An 11,363-nucleotide genomic window follows, 5' to 3' on the forward strand; every position below is an offset into this window, starting at 1 on the left:
TTGTTACAACATTTAGTCTTGCGATAACGAAATATATAATAATATACTGTAAACTGAAAGCGCCCGATATAATATCATTTAAAAAACAATTTAATACACTAGATTTAAGTAGATATGTGTTAATCCAAAAAAAGTAATTGTTTTCTTGTTATATAATACATATTTTTACAATTACGTTTATTATGAACCAAGATTAAGTTGTTAGTTTCTCATAAACCAAGGAAAATCTTCAATTAATTTGGGTTTATTTTATCTTGTATTTATGTAGATTTTAAGTTTATCTTAAATTGCGTTCCAAAGAAAATGTTTTCTTGCTTTTTCTGTTCCCATTTATTCTTATCTTTAGAGTCTTTAATGAGCCACATAAAATTAAAACATTAAGCATTTATGAATTATGAGGTGCAATGTAATATTACAGATTGCTTTTACATATTTGCTTGTGTTTTATTCATTAATAAAACATATAAAAAATGAACATTCTGTACAAAAATGATCTTGTGAAATAACTGAAGTATCAAATAATGCAAATAAAGATGTTGTACATTTAATTAAAGAAACAAATACAATACAACAACATAAAACTATTCTGACTGAAGCATTGACTGATCTAACCTAACCAACATCCAGAAGTAATGAAAAAGAACAAAAGCGTTGATTTGAGCGATCTTGAACGCAATGCAATATTGGCGTTTCAAAAAAAGTACGTATCAATAATAGTCTTTCGACTATTGGATTGCATCCCTCTTGCGACTTTATACTCTTACTGTAAATGTTGTTTGATAGAAACATAGAAATTATTTAAACAAGTTTTAAGTTTTATTTAAAAAATTTTTAAGCCAAAAGTTATTAAAAAATACTTTTGTTTAATTTGGTAAATTGTAAATAGAGTTCTATTAATCACCCTATAGATAAATGAATCGCGGTAAGCTGTTTTTTCGACATGTGCTTCTTCACTACTTCGACCTCAGCAGAAAACCGCAGCTGAAGCGCATCGCTTGTTATCCAAAGTGTATGGTGATGAAACTTCATCGGAAAGAATATGTAGAGTTTGATTTGAACGCTTCCAAAACAGTGATTTTGATGTGAGAGACAAAGAACGTCCAGGACAGCCAAAAAAATTTGAAGTTTTCGAGCTACAAGAATTGCTCGTTGAGAATTCAACCCAAACGCTTTTAGAGTTGTTGAAACAGTTAAATGTTACTCCAATGGCCGTCTCAAAGATAATCCGTAGTCAACAATCGATGCAAAGTCATTTTGTTGCATGATAACGCATGTCGCGAAAAGCGTGCAGTAGGTACTTCGCAAACTTGAATGAAAGTTCTGCCTCACCCAGCGTACTCTCCAGACTTGGCACCGTCGGATTACCATCTCTTCCGATCAATGCAACACTTACGGACACACACTTCTCCAGTTACAACAAAGTCTAAAAATGGGTGGATGAATGGTTCGCCTCGAAAGGCACCGCGTTCTACCATCGTGGAATTGCCCTGTTGCCGGAAAGATGGGAAGAAGTAGTAGAAAATGAAGGAATTTACTTTGATTAAAGTATTCATTCATCTTCCCTTTGAAACAAATCGATTTTATACACAAAAAAATGGCAGGAATTAAGTTTAACATCTAATACAAGTGGAATAAAAAGATTTAATCTGTTTCTTTTTTTTTCTTGCTGCTTTCAATTTTTTCTTTTGGAGTTATTTCGATTACTGCTCAGATACAATACAAAAACTCATTGTAAAATATTTAAAAGAGCACTCGCAGAATCCTACTGCTCCTTTGTATGATGATGCGTCACTATCACTGCATCTCTTTCCTCTTGTGTTTGATCGCCCTAATCCCATATCTCGTGGCTGCCGTCACCCGTTCTCGCCACACGTTTTTTTACCACTTCCTTGGCTGTGGTCTTTAAGTCGTAGGCCCAGCCAATCTTTGCAAAAAAATCAATGAAGGCTGTTGTAATGTTGAATATATAAGTGCCTATTTCGTCTGTCTTGTAATCCCAAGGAAAGATGTGATGGTAATTGTGCCAACCTTCACCAAAGGTGGCTATGGCAATACCTATGTTCTCCACTGAATCGATATATCTATAAGAGACAAGAAAGCAATTATAATTGAATGCTGATTTTGCCGCCCCGAAAATAAGTTTTTTACAAAAGTCTAATAAAGATTTAAGAAACAAAGAATAGAAACTTTGATTTTTTTCTCCAAAAAATGTTAAAAAAGTACTTAGTTAAAATCTGATTTAAAAAGTACATTCGTACATTGTTTTAATCGATTAACACTTACCTATCGTAGGGTTTGTTACCAAACATGTGAGCCGCGGAATTTACTAGCCCTGTCATATGTAACGTGACGATATAACGGAGTACAGTTGAAATAAAGAAAGAGTTTGTCACCGTCTCATCCCAAAACACGACTGGAATAACAGTAGGAAGAACAAAGCAAAGCAATAGCCTCAGTATAACATAATATCTGAAACAAGTAATAATTTATTAGAGGAAAAATAGCGGTCATGGAATATACGAGGTGTGATCAAAAAGTAAGGTGACTTTTTGAATTTCGCGCACTCTGTACACTCTAATTTCAAAATTTTTTTTTGTATTGATACACTCGTCACGATCATATGTTCACAGTTTTGACTATATAGCATGTGTTGTTTTTATGTGAGAGGCATAAAGATTAGACTCATGTTTGCGTGCTCGGCGATTTTTTACTGTTGAAAATAATGGAGCAGAGAGTTTGTATTAATTTTTGTGTAAAAAAAATGGTATTAAGTGTTCAAAAACTTTTGAAATGTTGACAGTGGCGTACGGTGAGTCAACTTTGAGCAAAAAAAATATTTATAAATGGTATAAGTTATTCCAAGAGAGCCAAGAAAATGTTAACGATGAACCTCGCTCTGGACGCCCCAGCACGTCAAAAACCGACGAAAATGTTCAGGAAGTGAAAGAAATTGTGTTGAAAAATCGTGGAATCACGATTAGAGAAATAGCTGATGATCTTAACATATCGTTTGGCTCATGCCAATCAATTTTAACGGATGTTTTGGGTATGACACGTGTGTCAGCGAAATTCGTTCCAAAACTACTTAATCAGAAGCAGCGTCGCATGAACATCGCCAAAGACATGTTGAACGATGTCAATGATAATCCTGATTTGCTCAAAAGGGTTATAACTGGTGACGAAACATGGGTATATGGTTATGACGTCGAAACCAAAGCCCAATCATCCCAGTGGAAGAGCCCAGGAGAACCAAGACCAAAAAAAGCACGCCAAATTCGTTCGAATGTGAAGGTTTTGCTCACAGTTTTCTTTGATTACCATGGCGTTGTGCATCAAGAATTCCTACCACAAGGTCGTACGGTAAACAAAGAGTATTACCTTGAGGTTATGCGGCGTTTGCGTGAATCAATAAGAAAAAAACGTCCGGAAGTGTGGAAAGAAAATTCATGGATTCTGCACCATGATTCTGCACCTGCGCACACGTCGTTACTAGTGAGTACTTTTTTGACCAAAAACAATACTATCATCATGCCTCAGCCACCGTATTCACCAGACTTGGCCCCCTGCGACTTTATCCTCTTCCCAAAATTGAAAAGGCCTATAAAAGGACGAAGATTTGCGACGATTGAGGAGATTAAGGCTGCATCGCTGGAAGAGCTCAAGGCAATACCCAAAAGTGCATTTCAGAAATGTTTTGACGACTGGAAAAAGCGCTGGCACAAATGCATTGTATTAGAGGGGGATTATTTTGAAGGGGATAACATAATTTTGGATGAATAAATGAATATTTTTTTATAAAAATGAAAAGTCACCTTACTTTTTGATCACACCTCGTATCTGGGATAATGGAATATCATGATTTCTCATATAATTTACGTTGAATTCTAAAAGCAATCGTTTAACTTATTTCGTTACAATCTATTTAAATATTACAGAATCATTACTGGTCATTAGTATTTGCTGTGTTTTTATAAGGCTAAATTTCAGTTTCGTAAGTAGCATTTTTACAAGTGTATGTACTCACGATATAATTTTAACAAGTATGTTACATATTAATTTTTTAACTTTAACCGCACTAACTCTTATTAGCATTATTTAAATTTTTTATTGTTTAATATTATTCGATTTTATGTGTGTTGTAATGTGTGTATAAATTTGGCATTCATATTATATAAGGGTTGCATCCCTCTTACGACTTTATACTCTTATTATAAATGTTGTATAATGTTTTTATTAGAAACAAAGAAATTTTAACAAGTTTTAAGTTTTATGAAAAAATTTTTTAAGCCAAAATGTTATTAAAAAATACTATTGCTTAATAAAATATTTTTTGAGAATTGTTCGTAAAACTTTATTTCATAGCACTTTTTTGTGTGTAAAATCTACAAAAAATCATTAATTAATGATTTTTATAAATAAAAACGCCTTTCATAATATTAGTTGTTAGTATTCCACAATCTTCCTATTCCATACATCTTCTTCTCCTTCTTCAGTAAATTGTAAATTATGTTCATTCTATACACTTGATAAACTTTTATCTATAGGGTGATTAACTCTATTTACAATTTACCAAATTAAACAAAAATATTTTTTAATAACTTTTGGCTTAAAAATTTTTTTAATAAAACTTAAAATTTGTTTAAATAATTTCTATGTTTCTATCAAACAACATTTACAGTAAGAGTGTAAAGTCGCAAGAGGAATGCAATCCAATAGTCGAAAGACTATTATTGATACGTACTTTTTTTGAAACGCCAATATTGGATTGCTTTCAAGATCGCTCAAATCAATGCTTTTGCTCTTTTCCATTACTTCTGGATGTTGGTTAACAAGCTTCCAGCCCACATGCGCAAAAAAGAAACCTCTTTTAATATTATGTGGATCGGCATTAGTTTCGCTGTATTTGTGGTGAACCCTATGTTCTCTGCACCAGTCAATTGCGGCGTTCTAGATCCAACAAAATATTTTAATTGATATTAATATAGAACGTCTTAATTATTAATTTAATCGCATATATTATACTTCTATTGCATTTCGTATTGTTCCCCATTATTTACGTATCTCTCTTAATACGTATACCCATTTCGTTTGTTTTCTGTTCCTGAACTCCCTGAATTAGTGTGCACTTAAAATGAAATAGATATATATTTGAAAGTTAGTGAAAGCAAGAAGAAACGTTCCAGTGCAGTCTAGTGCAGGAATAGAAAACAAGCCTATTGTGTTAAATAAGAAATCTGCATATAGTTGTACTAAATAATATACTTCCATTCCCTCCTTCTGAATATTACAATCTAATAAGAACGTTATTAATATAACTCGCAGTTGCAATGGTAAAAGCTATATTCCGAAATCTTGCATGATTTGATATAGGGCACTCTTTTCTTTGATGCTTTTCGGAGAAGAACTTGGTTGTTAAAAGGCGATACAATTATCCTGTTTTATCGATCAAACGCAATATCTTCCAGTACGCAATTTTCCTAATTATATTGACGGATTTAAAAATCTTTTTCCACAATTATAGTATAGGCACAAATATGACTCAAGCAGGTCGATTCTATGCCAAGAATAAAAAAAAATTAAGAAATTTAAATCTGTCTTCTTTTGACGTAATATGGCGTCCTCAACTGTCAAGGCATGTCAATACTTGCTTCATACAAAATTTTTGACTGTACAGAACAGAAATGGTCTGAGGTATGGATTACATGGAAAAACATTGTTGTTCTTGAACTTTGGATACTTAATATGAAAAATTAATATGCCTGAAAATTTGGGAATCTATGCGTGCAATATTGATGTATGTAGTAGTATGTAATGACGTATTGATCTTTCGTAAATCGTACATATGTATGTATTGTAAATCGCATATGTGTAAGTCATTGTTCAGTCAGTAAATGTTGAATATATGCTTTGCGCTTCGAAACTGTTCTTTTGTAAACATCGAAAAGGACCAAAAATGTCACTATAATATTTACTGAATAACTGAAGAAATAAGTTCTCTTGCCCGAATGTGGGTGCAGCGGTGTAAAGAAACAAAAAAACGATGTTGGACGTTGCGACACGTCCCAATGAGCAATTTTTTTCAACCGATTGTTATACCATAAATATTACTACGTCTTATCAATCTTCGATTAAACTGTTAGCGTTGGAATCCGTTGCGAGAAAAACTAATTATGAATTATTAGAGGATTTTATTTTTTACAAAAATTCTTATTCATTAACTGCTCCTTTCTGTAAAACTTACTTGAAACGCTGTAGTGTTCATAATCATAAGCAGCAGCTGGAGGGGCCGTTTAGCTTTGTAGGATCTGTGGGCCCAAAGTCGGTGAGCCCCGGCTGTTATTCCAAAGAAGCTGATTGAATATAATAAAATTGCTGCAATTGTAAGAAAATCATAAATAGTACACGCAAGGACTTTGTGTTGATTTGTTTCGATAATTATTAATTCTTATTGAATAATTTAATAACAAATTACATTACGAGAAATATGAATGATAACGCAAAACAGAAAATTTATTCGTAATAGAATGTCGCATAACCAGTATATGTATCGTTATATACGAGTATCTTTATAATATTATCTAAATAATTATTTAATTACAGAAATGCTTTTATTTTATTTTATCTAGATTACTAAAATAGTTATTATCTTCATCGTATTCTTAAAAGTATTATCTGTTTCAAGTTATCTAAATTAATGTGACCACAACGAGTGTAGACCCTAACAAAAGAATTTCTTTTAATAATAACAATAAAATGCATAGCTCAAACAGTAGCAGCGCAATGTAAAAATTGCTCCGAAACTGTAATTGGTTCATAAATTATTATAAAAAACTTCATCAGTTATTATTATGAGAGTTTTATGTAAGTATATATGTATAACAGAATTGCAAAGTTTACTTGTGCTCTGGTGGGTTGATAAAACAAATCAAACTGAGAAGAAAAATCATTTACTATTTTGCAAAATTTACAATAGTTACCGAGATAAAAATTGATAATATCGACAAATAAGCGCGTATTTTTCCTACCCACCGCGCGGAGGTACAGCGGCCGCCCAGGATTAGTAGGCGCGGCGCGGCGAGGAAACGAGGGAACGAGCAGCTCACAATCAAAGCGGGTATATAGCGCCGCTGGTACTGGCTAGACGACTGACGGGCGATTCCCGCGTGCGGTGGGTAGGAAAAGTACACGCTCATTCGCCAACTTTTCTAATTTTTATCTTGGTAATTATTGCGAATTTTGCTAAATGGTAAAGGACTTTTCTTCTCAATTTGACTTATTCTATCCGAAATGGTAGATCGAAACGCCCGTAAACAAATTATTATTGTATAAGCAATAAAGATATAAAAAATAGTGGCAAAAATATCTGACCAGGCGTTTATGTTCCTTAATAAAACATTGTTTTTATTAAGGAACAACGTTTTTATTAAATTTTATTTTTATATAATATATATAAATTTTAAATTAATTCATTATTATCTAATTATGTGCAGATTAGTTATTGTATTTAAGATACTTTTTCATAAAATTTATATCTATTTATATTTATTTATTTTTATCTTTATTTGGTCTTAAGTTATGTAAGCGTAACACTGGTTAAACTCTTTTATAATAACAAAACCGTTTTAAAAATCTATTTGAGCAATGACCGCAACCTGTAATTACGATAATAAGCAAATTAGTCTAAACAAAGTCATTATAAAAACTTTTGTCGATAGGCGTACTCGTCTTGAAAGAGTTATAAGTACATGGAATTTGTAACTATTTAGCCGATTTAATTGATACCCCATTACGTAAGTGCAAAGTAAAGTATCTGCTACAACAAATACATTAACGTGATAATATTGATTGGATTTAGTTGTATCGTAACAAATGACGTGTGATTGATTGAATAATATTTTCATGTTATTTAATTTCTTCGTTAAATACAAACATAATTTTATTATATAATTCTTTGTGATCAAGTAAAAGATGTGTTACGCCAATAAAAATAGGACTACTCACCGAAAAGGGTGGTCACAAATTTGGCGGTAAATGAGAGATAAAGTCCGTAAAGCGCACCGAGATGTTGAAGTGGGAGAATTATCACATTTATCCAAACAATGTGTCTGACATATTTAGGTTTTTTTTTGAGATCTTCAATTACTTGTGATTTGGCAAGAGTATCATCTTTGAATAACACTCCTGTAGATTTACTTGTTATATTCGACGCCATCGTTGCGTAAAATCTGTTAACAATTACATAACAAATTCCCATTATTTCTTGTTAAAAATTTTAATAAGTAAAAATTCTACATTATTATTTACTTTATAATTACCTTAAATAATTTTATAAAAATAATTATTTCAAAACTTAAAATTTAAAACATTTGGTAATTAAAAATAACCTACTGAGAGTCAGCGAGGATAAAAGTGTGCAATCACAGGTATTAATATTATACCAGTTATTTATTCATTATCTAAAAAGATCACAAAAGAACAAACGTTTCGAATCGTTTTGGAGTCATCTTCAGCGCAAAAATATAAAGCAATCTGCCATCAGTTACCAAAAACGGGAAGCATTCGAGTCACCCATAGCCGGCAACTTAGTAGAATTTCAAGTGTGGAGTTCTGCTATCTGTTGGAGGGGGGGGGGGAGGAAAGAAGCTAGAAAAATTAATAAAGGCTCTATTAGCCGAATAAACAAGGTCGAAATCCCCTCTTAATGGTTTCATCTGAAATTTGACCCATCTTTTGGTCATTAAAGGAAACTAAGTTTTCCAAATTTTCAAGTCCCGATCGAGCTTTTTCCTATCATCCATAACCTTAAAAAAAATGTTTTTTAATAAATAATTTTTTCTCTGCAAATTTTTAATGAATCGATTTGAAATTTTAACTGGTGGTAAATATTATTCAGATCCATAACTACTAATTTTTGTTTTCCATTTTGACAGGAAATTCTAATTTTACAAGCCGAAAAAAATATTTCAAATTGTAATATCTCGTTTCTCATAAGACTTGATACCTCTATATTTTAATTATAGTTGCATTTTTGTGCAAACTACCTCCTTGATTTTTTTAGAATTTTTTTTCCGTGAAAACATCCTTAAATATCCGAAAAACTGCTTTTTCTTTATCTTTTTCGGCAAATTTTCGTGATTATTTTTGCTTGTAAAAACTATTTCGTGACTCTGTCCGATAACTTTTCTATATTTTTCTTGGGAACAGAGTCTATCATCAAGCATCATTAACCAATAACTTAAAAAATATCATGTTTTTACTTGTTTTTGTCATTTTCGTATATTTTAAGCTTGATTTTTTAATCTATGTCCACATCGATTTGCTTATGCAACTAGATAATTTTTGCTACTACTCATCATAATCGAAAATGCCACCAAAACGTTTTTAATATTAAGAACAACATACTTCAATCGGTTTTCACAATACCACTAGAACAACACAAGCGCACGCTACGCGCGCGCTATTTATTTAATTTCATGTTTACGTATAATTAAATATAAATAATAAAAATTTCAAAAATTATACATTCATGATTAATAGAGTTCACGATAACAAGATCATGTTCTTGATAATTATGAATAAATAAAAATAGAATATGATTTGATTTATTATTACCCTATCAGTAGACAATATTTTTTAAATATTTATTCTTTATTATAACGTTTTTTAAATATTTAAAAAATATTTAAAAGATATTGTTTCCTGATAGGGTAAATGTCTATAAAATTATCATTAATAGTATACATTAATATCACATTCTTGTAATAGATACCCGTGTATACAACTCTTTTATGTTGTTTATATAACCAAAATCTACACAAAACAAAATTTAAACATGTTGTAATTATTTATTTTATAATTATTTAATATACAATAACATTTATACTTAGCACGTAATACGATTGCATTTTGTATTAAAAATAAATATTATACAAGACTCATCAACTTCCAAGCACATGAGATTATCATATCTCAATAACTTCTGAATCGATCAAGTTTTAAATACTCTCAAACGATGGGTAAAGTTCTATAATGAAAATGTTTTTATCATAATAAAAAGTTCACTTCTGAAATTTTATTTTCTGAGATATACGTGGTCATTAAAAAAATCTTCAAACCTGTGTTCAATATAATTCTTAATTTTTTTTGTCCTTTATTTAAAAACCTTTACATTCTCAGCCTTCTTTAAATCTTTTCTATTTTCTACTTTTTTCCTATTTTACACTTTCACAATTCTTTTTTCTTCTTCCTTACATTATTTCACACATTTTTTTTTAATTTTTACTAAAACAGAAAATGTTAGGTTAATAAAATAGTAATTCTTAAAACAAAATGTCAATATACCATAATATGCATTCATTATTAAAGAAACCTTTAAATTCGTGAACAATTACATTCCTAATTTCTTTCGTACTTTATTTAAAACTTTACCTTCTCCACTTTCTTTGATTCCTTTCTGTTTTATATTTTTTATTTATTTTACACTCTCACAATTCTTCCTCTTTCCTTCTTACATTATTTCATGTCTTTCCGTTTCTCTACCCTCATTGCACATATTTTAAAATCTTTACTAAAAGAGATAATGTTCGATTAAAAAATTTTTATTTCTATAACACAAAGCCTCATAACATGTGATATGATATTCATTCATTATTAAAAAGATCCTCAAATTTAGGTTCAATTGTATTATTAATTTTTTTCGTTTTTTATTTACAAATCTTTACCTTTATAGGTATTCAAAGATTATTTTATTTTACATATATTGAGTGTTGTACAAAAATTACAAATTTATAAAATTTTAATTAATTTAGTAAGTTGAAATAGCATATTAATTTTTTTTAAGAAACAGATAAAAATATTTGTCGTCTTTAAAGAGGTTGAACTTCTCTTTAATTAGTTTTTATAAATTCGCCATTTATATCTTTGTGTTTTCGGTACTCATTGAGCTAGAATTTTATTAATACATTTGTGTGCTTGCATCTTATTATTCACAAACTTTTTTTAATAATTTTAGTATCTTAAAATATTAAATATTAATTGTATCAATAAATATTTATGAAGATAATTACTACAGAAATTTTAAAGAGATCTTTGTGTTGTTCATATAAATAATTTAAAATAAATGACTAACTTGACTATATGGGAATAATAACTGGAAATACAATCCACGTAACACATGTTGGATTAGAGTCTATATTGTAGGATCCGGGATACACGTAATAAATTAAACAATCTGTCGAAATAAAAGAAACAGATAACATAGATAAAATTATATTAGAGAAATTTTTATTTTTATGACACAAAATATCAAAATATCATGTAATATTAGTACATTATTAGAAGAGATCCTTCAAACGGTGTTTAAT

At 30.3% G+C, this 11,363-nt stretch overlaps 1 pseudogene; it reads right to left on the reverse strand.

The window, feature by feature from the left end:
- Nucleotides 1-1,689: 1,689 nt before the first annotated feature.
- LOC105204242 lies at nucleotides 1,690-8,220 on the reverse strand (annotated as a pseudogene).
- Between the last annotated feature and the right edge of the window lie 3,143 nt (nucleotides 8,221-11,363).

This window comes from Solenopsis invicta, chromosome 16 (assembly GCF_016802725.1).
Source record: "Solenopsis invicta isolate M01_SB chromosome 16, UNIL_Sinv_3.0, whole genome shotgun sequence".
Classification (NCBI taxonomy): Eukaryota; Metazoa; Arthropoda; class Insecta; order Hymenoptera; family Formicidae; genus Solenopsis; species Solenopsis invicta.